The 13,958-nt window shown below is 40.7% G+C and overlaps 1 long non-coding RNA gene across 1 annotated transcript in view; it reads right to left on the bottom strand.

Annotated features, from left to right (window-relative positions):
• The window catches only part of LOC137763886 (uncharacterized), a 50,521-nt gene that overhangs the window by 10,514 nt on the left and 26,049 nt on the right, over positions 1-13,958 (bottom strand). Inside the window, exon 2 of the long non-coding RNA XR_011073858.1 lies at positions 3,898-4,116. This is a non-coding gene — a long non-coding RNA (uncharacterized lncRNA). The remainder of the gene's footprint in view (positions 1-3,897; positions 4,117-13,958) is intronic.

Raw genomic sequence — 13,958 nt, 5'->3', positions numbered from 1 at the left:
CAGATGCCCAGGCTTTACGGGACTTTTCCCTGGGCTTCCGGGAAGGGAGGACGGGAACTCGGCCCTACCAGAAACTAGATACCAGATACCAGACCAGAACCAGAATTCGAGTTCTCTGCTTACCGGAAGTGATCAGACTCCAACCCTTGGATCAGGCTGAGGCCCTTCAACCAGACTCTTGTGTCCAGGACCAGGACAGAAATAAAAAGGGTAAGATAGGAGGCGTTGAAAAGAGGGAAGGGAAAAGAGGTCAATAAAGTCTCTTGTTCCTTACCCAGTCGGGGCATTCTGGCCAGTCGTCCACGTCAGGAGGAGACCAGGGACAAAAAGGTCCCAGTTGCAGCCGCTGGGTCTGATCCGTCGGCAGGCAAGCTGGTCTCTGAGTACCCCAAGTGGTCAGGATGTCAGTCACAGCAAAGAAGAGGCCTCACCAGAGTAGCCATTTGTTGCAGGAAGGGGACCCCTTCCAGGGACTGAGAGTGGGCTCTTGTCTAACACTCAGAAATGAACTGTCTGAGACACACTTGCTGACAAAGCAAGAGACTTTATTGGGAAGGGGCACCCGAGTGGAGAGCAGGAGAGTTAGGGAACCCCAGAGGACTGCTCTGCCATGTGGCTCACAGTCTCGGGTATTATGGGAATGGGGTTAGTTTCCGGGTTGTCTCTGGCCAATCATTCTCACTCAGGGCCCTTTGTAGTGGCACGCACATCACTCAGCCAAGATGGAGTCCAGCGAGAAGGATTCTGGGAGGTTGGCAGGACATATGGACTGGATTCTCCTCTCTCCTTTTGACCTTTCCTGAATTCTTCTGGTTGGTAGTAGCTTGTTGGTTCCACATTCCTTACCAGGACCTCCTGTGTAAGGTAACTCATGCAAGTGGTTACTATGTGGCCTGGGCAGGGAGGGTGGTTTCAGTCAGTGTTTCCCCTAACACTGATAGGAAGTTTTAGTGACAGGAAGATGGGGTAGTACTTAGTTAACTGCATTTAACTGGTTAAGATTATAAATGGGATGAAAGTATAGAGGTTTGAGAAGATAGGTTGTCCTAGAGTGTAGTAGAGTGAACGTTACAGGAAACTACAATATAATAGCTTGTCTGGCAGCATTGGATACTATTTGGGATTTAGGGTGGATAACTTTAGACAAGCCCAGTCAGCATGGTTGTATAAACTTTCTCTACAAACATTACTTGCTCAGATGTAGTCACAGCATAGGATAATTGGGTTTCACAAGGTTGGGTTTTTTCAAATGAATGCTACGGAGAGAGAGAGGGACAATGAAGTTCAGCTTTTCTGCAAAGTTGTGACTAAAATGCCAGATCACAAAAACTAGCTGAACAAGAAGGTAAATGATAATATGAAAGAGAAGAAAATTTTTTAAAATAAAAAGCATAGGGTCAGTGGATTGAATGTCCCTATGATGTCAAAGAATAGTTCCAAGGGAACTAGTAGGAGTGAGATTGATGCTCCAAATGTGGTGATCAGACAGTGGGACAAAATTTGCTGTCCAGAGATTTTGAAGGAGGAGAGGCTGTTGGTAATGACTACCAATAATATCCATGGTGTGAAAATGGCAATGACCAGCTGCAGTGGGGTGGAGGAGATTACTGGAGTTGAGAAATTCAAAAAATTAAGAGACCAAGGTGCTGAGTGGATCATCTACATAGTTAAGTTGATTGTAGGAATAAACAAAGACAGTAAACCGCATGATAAAATCACCAAAGAATGATGGGACATGGCAAAGAGATTCTGGAAGATGATTTAGGAGAGATATTCAGTGGTAAAGTCTGAAGACATGAGCTCAATGGACTTGGGGTTTTCAAAGTCCAAAGAAGGATAGATGGTTTGGCAGGATGAATAGGAAAGCAGAAGACAACTATTCTACCTACAAGTCCTGAGACAAATAAGAGGTGAAAGAAAAGACATCTTCCATTTGAGAGGGACAGCCAGGTTTCAGTTAGAAGAAGAAGGCAAAGCAAATGTTCAGAGAAGAGTCTGGAACACAGGAGAGTTTGCTGATGGCAAACCAGAAATCCCAGAAAGTACAGTGGAGAAATTTGAAAATTATGGGGAAGCATAGGAAATGGAGCCAGATTAGGGAGGTAGAAAGCAGTGTCAAGATATGTAACATGTGGTGATGACCTGGGAAGTTGCTGGTAACTGGAATACGGGGTGTGTTGGGAGTAGTCCCAACAAGCTGGAGGAAGGTGAGTAACCAGAGTCATCCAGAGTATTTACCTGGGAGGTGTGGGGTCATTGTTTACTATCTCATCAGGGGTGTTTGGGGCTGGAGAATTGAAGAGGGTCTCCTTGGGAACAGGTCATTTTAGTCAGTAGGCTGTTCAATGAGCAGAGCTGGCTAGGGAAGGAGCTATTTCACTGGGAGTACTAGTTGCTGTTGAGACCTCCAAACCCTGGTATCTCCCTTCATTGCACTGCTGTCACAACCTGAGCACCAGTGGGCTGTTGGTTGCTTCCCCAGATGGGAGGTGCAAACAGAAGGGTCATAGTCTATCTCAGGGCAGAAAGTTTTATGGCAATTGGGAAATTAGGTCAGGTGAGGAGCTAGAGCCACTAGTTACTCTTCTTCTGAAGAGGTACAGGAGATTATAACTGTTTTCTTGTCACCAGGAATTCTAGCCTTTAACCAACAAGTTGCCTTTGCTCCATTTTGTCCCATTACCCCAAATTTTGTCTCTTTGGACTCCAGAAAAGTTCTCTTCTTCCCTAACCATTATTTTAACAAATGATACAAGATAGGTATAATTTAACTGTCTTCATGCAACATTTCAAAAAAACTCCATGATATTTGAAACTTCAGATAACAACTGTTCCCTTATCACCTTTGTTCCCATTCCCATCAAAACAAAACAAAATATAGGTAGACAAAGACACATGACAGATAGATGATAGATAGATAGATAGATAGATAGATAGATAGATAGATAGATAGATAGATAGATAGATAGATAGGAAGGATAGGCAGACTAACAGATGGATAAACAGATGGATGAGAGCTAATAGATGAACGAGAAAAGAGAAGGAAAGAGAAAGGAAAGGAAGAGAACTGAAAAGAGAAGAGGAGAGGAAAGGAAGGGAGAGGAGGGGAGAGGCGAGGTGGGAGGAGAAGAGATAAGTTAAGATTTGGGTAACCCTCTGAGGGCTAAAAAAATGTCTAGGTATTCTTTGGACTAATCCAGTCTTACAATCTTGTGAAAAGGATAATCTTATTTAGAAATCTAATTAGCAAAATGAAAGCTAATTTCCAAATTCCTCAACTTCTACATCCAAGAAATTAGTACAACTTCCAGACTAATGTAGATTTGAAGTAGGAAAGGCCTAAAGGAAGAGTTAGAAGGCCACTCTGGTATTGTCTTCCTAACCTCCGAATCAGAACTGTTCTTAAAAACCCTGCGGTAAAAGAATCAGTTCAGAGGCAAAGCCAGGGAGCTTTAGTCCAAAGATCTGCTTTAAATAGAACATGAACCCTGATCTTGCCAGGGAAACAAGATTCTTAAATCAGGGTTAATCTCACTATTATGATGAGACACTGTCATCGTCTCTCAAGAAGGATCAGTCAGTGGCTTATGGCAGCTCAAGAAGGGAATCAGGAGCAGTTTCAAGGGCCACACCTAAGGCCACTTAAAATTCCTGTAGTGATTTGATCCCCTCAGTGGCCCAAAAGACTTCCCCTATTCTCCCTTTAAATAAGCACTGTGGTTTTATTCTTGGTTATAGAACCTATAGGACATTCCAGAGACTCAGATGAGAAAGTAGACATATCCTGGACCGTAAGTTCTCTCACTTTGATGTACATCTGAATTCCCCAGTGAGGAGAAACATCATAACTGTAAGCTCCTAGCACCCAACCCTTAAGGTTGATGATTTCAACCTTACCTCACTTCATCTTCATGTGCAATCTCTGGGGAAGATGTTTTCATTCCTATTTTACAAATGAAGAAACTGAAGCTGAAGGAAGTTAAGTAGCTTCGCCAAGTCACTCCATTAATATATGGTAAGGCAGGTTTTGTGTGCAGGATGTCCGATGCCAGATCCTGTGTTGTTTGTATCAACTCCGTGAACACACCCTGTTCACTTATAACCACAGTGTGGGTCCTGAAATTCAGAAGAAAAGGGGTTATTTTTAAAGTTGGGTGGACTTCTTCCCACAAATCTAAGTTGCTTTCTTATTAAACACGTAGCACGCGCACGCGCACACACACACAACTATTTTGCACTTTTTAAAGCTGGCATGGCAGTTATCCAAACAAAATGGGAACACGAGAATTCCCTGGTGGTCCAGTGGTTAGGACTCGGTGCTTTCACTGCCGGGGTCCTGAGTTCAATCCCTGGTTGGGGAACTAAGATCCCTCAAGCACACGGTGCAGCCAAAAAAAATTTTTTTTTAAAAATGGGAACTTGTTTAAAATTCTACAGTATTTCAAAGAAACTAAAATTGCCCCCCAAAAAGTGTGAGAATTATTCCTCCCAAGCACAGAATTATTTATGTAGCTACCACAAGTTTTAAAACAATGCTGATGTATGGTGCCATTTGTTCCATTAAAAAGAGAGAGAGAGAGAACTCTCCTGACATTTTCAGGTTGATTGTTCCTTGATTAGTCAATCCAAAGTAAACATTCCAGGCATTGTTGTACAACAGCTCCATTCTGTATTCCAAAATATTTATATAGTATGACACACTTGAGCTATATGGCAGTTAGGTTTCGAACCACTTTTGGGTACACAGAGAACTGTAATCTAGCCAGCACTCCAATTAGGCTTTTTCAGAACCCTCCATCCCCTCCAGCCTCCTCTCAAATGTTTCTGTCATCCCTTTTCCTCTCCTTTCTACCAGCCGCCAGCATTTTCATCCCCATCCAATTGTACTCTAGCTATCAACCACCTTATTTCACTTAATCTACTTCTTTAATGTGCCTTCTATAGATCTCTCTTCCAAAGTGAATAAGCATTCTTTATGCTTTCTTCACACACCTCTCACACTGACTGTCCTGTTTTCCAAAATCTTTATTTAATAATCTCTCCTAACCTCAGGTGAAGGTCATCTGATTTCCCCACTATCTGCCATCCCTCTTCATGGTTGACTGTAGACCTAAAGGATCCTCCCCAACTGCTTTAGAATCAGGATCCATGTCTTCTTTCATACCCAGTCCTCCATCAACATCCTTGGCTCTTCCTCTGCACTCGGGAAGATCCATACCTATTGATGACCCTGTCAGGACACTGGCCTCCCTCCTCCATAATCCCAGCAAGTTCTGTCTTCACTCCATCTCAGCCTCCTTTCAATATAGTCAAATCTTAGCTTTCTTTTATTTTTTAAATTAATTATTTATTTATTTTTGGCTGCATTGGGTCTGCACTGCTCTGCGTGGGCTTTCTCTAGTTGTGGCAAGTGGAGGCTACTCTTCATTGTGGTGCACGGGCATCTCATTGCGGTGGCTTCTCTAGTTGTGGAGCACGGGCTCTAGGCACATGGGCTTCAGTAGTTGCAGCATGCAGGCTCAGTAGTTGCGGCACGCAGGCCCTAAAGCATGTGGGCTTCAGTAGTTGCGGTGTGTGGGCTCAGTAGTTGCAGCACGTGGACTCTAGGGCATGTGGGCTTCAGTAGTTGTGGCTCGCAGGCTCTAGAGCGCAGGCTCAGTAGTTGTGGTGCACGAGCTTAGTTTCTCCACGGCATGTGGGATCTTCCCGGACCAGGGATTGAACCCATGTCCCCTGCTTTGGCAGGAGAATTCTTAACCACTGTACCAGCAGGGAAGTCCCAAACCTTAGCTTTCTTAATCATTCATACTACCCCATTTCTAAGCTCTTAAACTGAAATTTAATTCACCCTTTAAGACCATCACCTGCCATCTCCCCAACTTTCCTATTCTTTCATCCCACTGCCCTTTGATCTTCATAATGGCCCCAAATCCCATAATCTATTTCAGTTCAGCTTGATTTGCTTTCCTATCCAGCCTTGTCCAACAGTCAGATAATTCACTACCTCCCTAGAATCTCTGCCCTTTGGTCTCCTACCCTTCCCACTTTGTCAATCACTATCTTTCTTTCCCCTTGTTTACCAAACTATCTCTGTCTATTGCTTCCATTTCTTCACCTACTTACTCCTTAATTCTATAAAATCTGGCTTCAATACACATTGTTATGCTGGTGCTACTTTCTTCACATTTTTCTGGAGTTCATCTAACCAACTCATCACCAAATTGAGAGACTTTTGCTCATTTTTCATATCCTTGCTCATTCTACAGCATTTGACATTGTTGGCTGGGTAAATATCTCTTCCTTCTAGTTCTAGCTCTCTCTCCTCTTCTGAGACATGATGCTATCCTGCTTCCCTTCCTCCTTCTACCTACACCTTATATGTCTTCTTCTGGGCCCTTCTCCTCTTCCCCTAACTCTGCAAAGCTTGGTGTTTCTCTAGCTGTATCTTCATGTTATTTTCCCCCTATTTCTTCATATATGGATCTAATCTATCCTTCATTTCCTCATGCAGTAAGACGTCAAGTTTTGCCTCTTTCTAGAACAGGTTCTGGCACATAGTAGGTCTTCAATAGTGATGAGATGAATGAAATGTGAGAACACGAGCAAACCAATCAATCTCTCTGGATCTCAGTTTCATGGTGTTGTTATGTGAACTGAATGTTACAATATACAAAAAAACTTATCTAGGGGCTAGAAAATAACAGGCATAAGGACATAAGATTAATATACAGAATTCTGTTGCATTTATTTACACTAACAATGAAACATCAGAAAGAGGAAGTAAAAAAAATTCTGCTTCAAATCACATTAAAAAAAAAACCAAAAACCTAGGAATAAACCTAACCAAGGAGGTGAAAGACCCATACACTGAAAACTATAAAATATTGATAAAGGAAATTGAAGATGATTCAAAGAAATGAAAAGATGTCCCATGCTCTTGAATTAGAAGAATTAATATTGTTAAAATGGCCATACTACCCAAAGCAATCTACAGATTTAATGCAATCCCTATGAAAATATTCATGACATTTTTCACAGAACTGGAACAAATAATCTGAAAATTTATATGGAAACAGAAAAGACCCAGAATTGCGAAAGTAATCTTGAGGAAAAAGAACAAAGCTGGAAGCATAACCCAACCAGACTTCAGACAATACTACAAAGCTACAGTAATCAAAACAGCGTGGTATTGGCACAAAAACAGACATATAGATCAATGGAACAGAATAGAGAGCCCAGAAATAAACCCATACACCTACACTCAATTAACCTACAACAAAGGAGGCAGGAATATACAATGGAGAAAAGACAGTCTCTTCAGCAAGTGCTGTTGTGAAGGACAGCCTCATGTAAATCAAATGAAATTAGAACACTCCCTCATACCATATACAAAGATAAACTCTAAATGGTTTAAAGACATAAATATAGGACATGACACCATAAAACTCCTAGAGAGAACACAGGCAAAACATTTTCAGGCATAAATCGCAGCAATATTTTCTTCTCCCAAGGCAAAAAAAAAAAAAAAGAAAGCAAAAATAAACAAAAGATACCTAATCAAACTTAAAAGCTTTTGCACAGCAAAGGAAACCATCAGCAAAATGAAAGGACAGCCTACAGAAGGGGAGAAAATATTTCCAACCAGCGATGGCTTAATTTCCAAAATATACATACAGCTCATACAACTCAATATCCAAAAAACAAACAACCCAATCAAAAAATGGGCAGAAGACCTAAATAGACATTTCTCCAAAGAAGACATACAGATGGCCAACAGGCACGTGAAAATATGTTCAACATTGCTAATTATTAGAGAAATGTAAATCAAAACCACAATGAGGGGTTTCCCTGGTGCCACAGTGGTTAAGAATCCCCCTGCCAATGCAGGGGACATGGGTTCTATCCCTGATCTGGGAAGATCCCACATGCTGCAGAGCAACTAAGCCCATGCGCCACAACTACTGAGCCTGTGCTCTAGAGCCCGAGAGTCACAACTACTGAGCCCGTGCGCCACAACTACCTAAGCCCATGCACCTAGAGCCCATGCTCCAAAACAAAGAGAAGCCTGCACAATGAGAAGCCCACACACCTAATTGGAATGCTGGCTAGATTACAGCTCTCTGTGTACCCAAAAGTGGCTCAAAACCTAACTGCCATAAGTAATAAATGCTGGAGAGGGTGAGGAGAAAAGGGAACCCTCCTACACTGTGGGTGGGAATGTAAATTGGTGCAGCCATTATGGAAAACAATATGGAGGTTCCTTAAAAAACTAAAGACAGAGCTACCATATGATCCAGCAATCCCACTCCTGGTCATATATCTGGAAAAGACGAAAACTCTAATTTGAAAAGTTACTTGCACTCCAATGTTCACAGCAGCACTATTTACAATAGCCAAGACACGGAAGCAACCCAAATGCCCATCAACAGATGACTGGTTTAAGAAGATGTGGTATGTATATGCAATGGAATATTATTCAGCCATAAAAAAGAATGAAATATTGCCATCTGCAGCAACAAGGATAGACCTAGAGAATATCATACTAAGTGAAGTAAGTCATACAGAGAAAGATAAATATTATATGATATCACTTATATGTGGAATCTAAAAAATAATACAAATGAATCATATACAAAATAGAAACAGACTTACAGACATAGAAAACAACTTTATGGTTACCAAAGGGGCATGGGGAAGGATAAATTAGGAGTATGGGATTAACAGATACAAACTACTATACACAAAATAATAAGAAAGAAGATTTACTGTATAACACAAGGAACAATATTCAATATCCTGTAATAACCTGTAATGGAAAATAATCTGGGAAAAAATATGTATATGTATAACTGAATCACTTTGCTGTATACCTGAAACTAACAGAATGTTGTAAATTGAGTAACTTCAATTAAAAAAAAAAAGAAAAATTTAAAAAGAAAATAACAGGCATATAGTATAATATAAACAGCTAACGTGTTCTCTATTTCCCATGTAAATGACTCCCAGACCTAAATCTGTAAACTATACTCACACCAGAACTCCAGATGCAAATGTACATATCTCCCTTGATAGCCAGATGGCCCGTCGATCTCAACAATTTGAAACTACCCCATCTTCTGTTCCAAAACAGTTCCTCTCCCTCTCTTCCCTATTTCTATAATAATGCTACCAATCTCCCAGTTATTGAGGCTTCAAACCACAGAAATCATCTTTCATTCTTTTACCCACTTCCCACATCCTACTACCAAGTCCAAAAACTATTTCCACAATGTCCTTCAATGTTCTTTCTATTCCCACTGCCAAGCCTCTCACGAGACCGGTACTGGCTCTTGTTGAAAGCTCCACAATAGCTTCTTTAGTAGTCTATTCACCTTCATTCTTCCCACTTCAATCCCACAAAGTCCACTTTCCTATAAAAGTCCCTGATCATCCCATTTCCCTGTTCAAAAGTCTATAATAGATCCCTCATGCTTACGAAGTGAAGCATACTCATAAGCCTGGCAAACAGAGCCTTGCACATATGATCAAACTTGTTACTAAATATTTTCTTAATGCACCCTATGTTTCTCACTTTTATGTCTTTACTCATGTGCTTCCTTTTGCCTATAGGGCTTTCATCCCCGACTATAGCTGCTGAAATCTGACCAGCCTTCAAAATGCGGCTCAGATCTTTTGGGAAGTCTTCCCTGATCTTTTGAGTTGGATTTGATGGTTCTTTTTCCAGTACTTCCTCAATGGTTTTATTTTTGTGACTCTTACTTTATTCTATTGTAATTAAGGGCTTATATATCTTCCTTTTCTACTATGTAATAAGCTCCTTGAAGACAGGGATCATGCCTTATTTTTGTATCCCCCAAAAAACTAGCAAAATTCTAGCTTAGCCATAAAAAAGAATGAAATAATGCCATATGCAGCAACATGGATGAACCTGGTGATTATCATACTAAGTGAAGTAAGTCAGACAGAGAAAGACAAATATCATATGATATCACTTATATGTGGAATCTAAAAAAAAAAGATACAAACAAACTTATATACAAGACAGAAATAGACCCACAGACATGGGAAACTTATGGTGACCAAAGGGGAAAGGGGGTGGGGGAGGGAGTTTGGGATTAACACGTATGATACACTCCAATATAGAAAACGGATAACCAACAAGGACCTTCTGTACAGCACAGGGAACTATATTCAATATTTTGTAATAAGCTATAAGGGAAAAGAATCTATATATATATATATATATATATATATATATATATATATATATATATATATATATATATATATATATACACATACATCTGAATCACTGTGCTTTACACCTGAAACTAACACAACATTGTAAATCAACTATATTCCAATTTAAAAAAAAAGAAATGGCTGTCTTTAAATATCTATTAAATTCACATGTATATGTCTTTAAGAAATCACACATTGGAATTTAGTATTTTTGAAACTGAATATTATGATCATTTCTGTGTAGACAAAATGTAGCTTTCATGGCTTCTTGGTGACATATCTCTTAGGAATTGACAGAAAGGCCTTAAAAGACAGATATTTATCATAGCTGTGAGATTTCTTCCCCATCTCACTCTGGCCTTGCACTCAAATTATAGTGATGGCTGAGCTTATAGATTAAATTATCAACTTAGAGAAAAATAATTGTTTTAATCTTCTTTCCTGGTTAAAAAGACAAGAAAATATTCCCCCCTCTGAAGAGCCTAATGTATGGAGAGATGAAGAATGTGGCAATTCAGAAACAGCAATGGCAGGGATAATTCATCAAGGCTTCAGAATGCTTTGTAAAACCCACCATGGACTTAGTCCTTGCGGTTAGCAAATCCCAGAAGCTACATGATGCATCAGAAGGACTTTAGACTTATCCCAGCTCAGCCACTGATAGGCTATGAGACCTTGTCAAAGTCACTGCTTGTTTTTGGCCTCAATTTCCCCATCTATAAAATAAGGAGGTTAACACACTGGGTAATCTCCAAGGTTCTTTCCATCCCAGACCTTCTCTGCCCCTGAGGGATAAGATGCCTCTTCTCTGCAGCCATCTGAAACAATACAGCAAAGGAGCAAAGAATCTGAGCACTAGGGTCACATCTAGCAGGGATCTAAATCCTGCCTTGGCACCTCCTTCTGTGAACATCAAGGAAAATACACAACCTCTCTGTTCCCAGTTTCATCATCTGTAGGAAGGCTATGATGGTAATAATAGTAACTATTGGGGAATTCCCCGGTGGTCCAGTGGTTAGGACTCCGTGCTTTCACTGCTGAGGGCACAGGTTCCATCTCTGGTCAGGGAACTAAGATCCCACAAGCTGTGCGGCACAGCCAAATAATAATAATAAAAATAATAGTAACTATTTTGGGCTTCCTTGGTGGCGCAGTGGTTGGGAGTCTGCCTGCTAATGCAGGGGACACGGGTTCGAGCCCTGGCCTGGGAGGATCCCACATGCCGCGGAGCAACTAGGCCCGTGAGCCACAACTACTGAGCCTGCACGTCTGGAGCCTGTGCTCCGCAACAAGAGGGGCCACAATAGTGAGAGGCCCACGCACCGCGATGAAGAGTAGCCCCCGCTTGACACAACTACAGGAAGCCCTAGCACAGAGACGAAGACCCAACATAGTAATCAATCAATCAATAAATAAATCTTTAAAAAAAAAATAATAGTAACTATTTCATAGGTTATTTTAAGGATTAAAAGAGATGTGTAAATTGCTTAGCACAATGTCTGGCACATGGCAAGTGTTTGATGAATTTAGTGACTATTAAGTTAAATGGGGTCTATTTTCAAAAGTAGTAAATGTATCCTGAGAACATGAAGTGAACCACCTTCCACAGGTATATGCCCAAGTGTGTCCTCAGGCAGCCAGGAAGTGGCCCTGAACTCCTGAAGGCAGAGGTTATAAACTGGTAGCCTACAAGTATTTGCCCCACAAGTATATTTTCTTGATATAAATAGTGCTGTTGTTGTTGTTATTTAATTGAATTAGTTGCCAACATTTAAAAATCAGGTTTTCTCATTTCTGGCTTCTTTTGAAAAACTGAAGTATTTGGCAATAGTGAACTTACATTCCTGCACAGTTTCTATAACCAGAGCTTCTCCCTATTGTTCTCCACCCAGCCTGCTCCACTCATTTACACTAGATGCCTCACCCCTCTAGGCATTTCAGTTTTGATCCCTGTCCTAGGGGATGAGGACAGCTGTTCTTCTCCATTAAAGAGAGCTCACACTTTTCCCACCACATGCAGAAAGTCTAAGAAAGAACCGACACACAGAGAGAAGTGGAGCTGAAACATGAAGTCAGAGGGAGCCCTAATTACATAATTTTGATCCCTAGATTCAGCTCTTCCTGAAATCCATTCATCCTTAGATTTCCCAGTTAAATGAGTCATTAAATTCCCTTTTTTAACTGAGGTAGCTTTATTTGGGTTTTTGTCCCTTGCAACCAATAGACATAACCAATTCCATGACTAGGGTGGCCAACTCATCTTTGTTTTCTCACTGGAAGTCCCACATCCCTGGAAACCTCTCAGTTTCAGGCAAACTGGGGTGGTTGATCAACCTATTCATCGCAGAGTTATGATTCAAAATCATTCAAAGTTGTTATCAAAGCCTATGCTCTCTACCTCTTCACATTTCTTTCCTTTCCAAAATTCACTATTATATTATCAAAAAATGGACCAGATCTTGATTTCTAATACCATTCTCCTACAAAATGAACCATGGCTCCTTGGAGAAATGGCTGATTCTAAGGCTGGAGCAGACAATATACAAGATAGCCTGGAGCGTCTTGTAGTACTAGAAAGCAAGGAAGTGCTCAACAAACAAAAATGATGGGCACATATCAAAGAGACACAGGAATCAACTGAAAGAGTTCCCAATGGCCAAATCTGGAACAGTTTAAGCAACAAAATAAATAACAAAGTATTTTATTATAACCCAAAGTATAAAATAAATATTAATGGGTTCATACTGATATAAATAAATGATTGAATGAATAAATAAGAAGAGACAGGGGGTGTGGGTTCGATCCCTGGTTGGGGAACTAAGATCCCACATGCTGGGCGGTGCAGCCAAAAGAAAAAAAGAAGAAAAAAAGAAGAAGAGACAAATCTCCTTTACAGAAGAATTCATGATGATACTCCCCCCTCCAAGAGGTGAAACTTAATTTTCCACCTCATTACTCCCTTGAGAGTAGGTTGGCCATAGTGACTGGCTTCCAAAAAGTAGAGTATGGAAAAGGAGGAAAAAGTAACTTTGCAGTAGAGAAACCCGACCACCTTGTCAACGTTAACAACAACATGATGAGTCATGCTGACAGTATGTAACCCTGATATGATGTAATAAGAACGGCACTACACCTCCGTGGTCTTCTTCCCCAAAACCCTTGTCTAACCAGGAGAAAAATATTGAAGAAATCCAAATTGAGGGACATTCTACAAAAAAACCTGACTAGCACTTCTAAAACTGTCAAGGCCATCAAAGACAAGAAAAGTCTGAGAAACTGTCACAGACCAGAGGAGGCTAGGGAGACATATTAACTAAACATAATGTGATATCCTAGGTGGGATCCCAGAACAAAGAAAAGGACATTAGAGAAAAAAATTGGTGAAATTTAAATGAAGTATTAAGCTTAGTTAATAATAACGTACCAATGTTTATTTCTAACTTGTGACAAATGTACATAGTGAAATGAGATGTTAACAGTAGAGGATACTGATACCAAGCAGGGCCCTGTGGGGCTCCTGGGCACAAAGCCTTTCTGTGTCCCCCATTTCTTTGATTACAGGAAACAGCCTTCATTCAGCCCCCATGACTTTCCCTGAATTCCAATGGGCAGATCCAAGCAGTTGTTAATTAGGGAAGGGAGGGGATTCGAGACTAGGGAGAAAGAATCAGTCAAGAACAGCCTTGGGGCAAGGTCCTGTTTCCCCATCAACGGAT

The sequence above is a fragment of the Eschrichtius robustus genome, chromosome 4 (genome assembly GCF_028021215.1).
Source record: "Eschrichtius robustus isolate mEscRob2 chromosome 4, mEscRob2.pri, whole genome shotgun sequence".
Classification (NCBI taxonomy): Eukaryota; Metazoa; Chordata; class Mammalia; order Artiodactyla; family Eschrichtiidae; genus Eschrichtius; species Eschrichtius robustus.
Note: the sequence above shows the minus strand (reverse complement) of the source record. Positions and strands in the feature narration are given on the sequence as shown.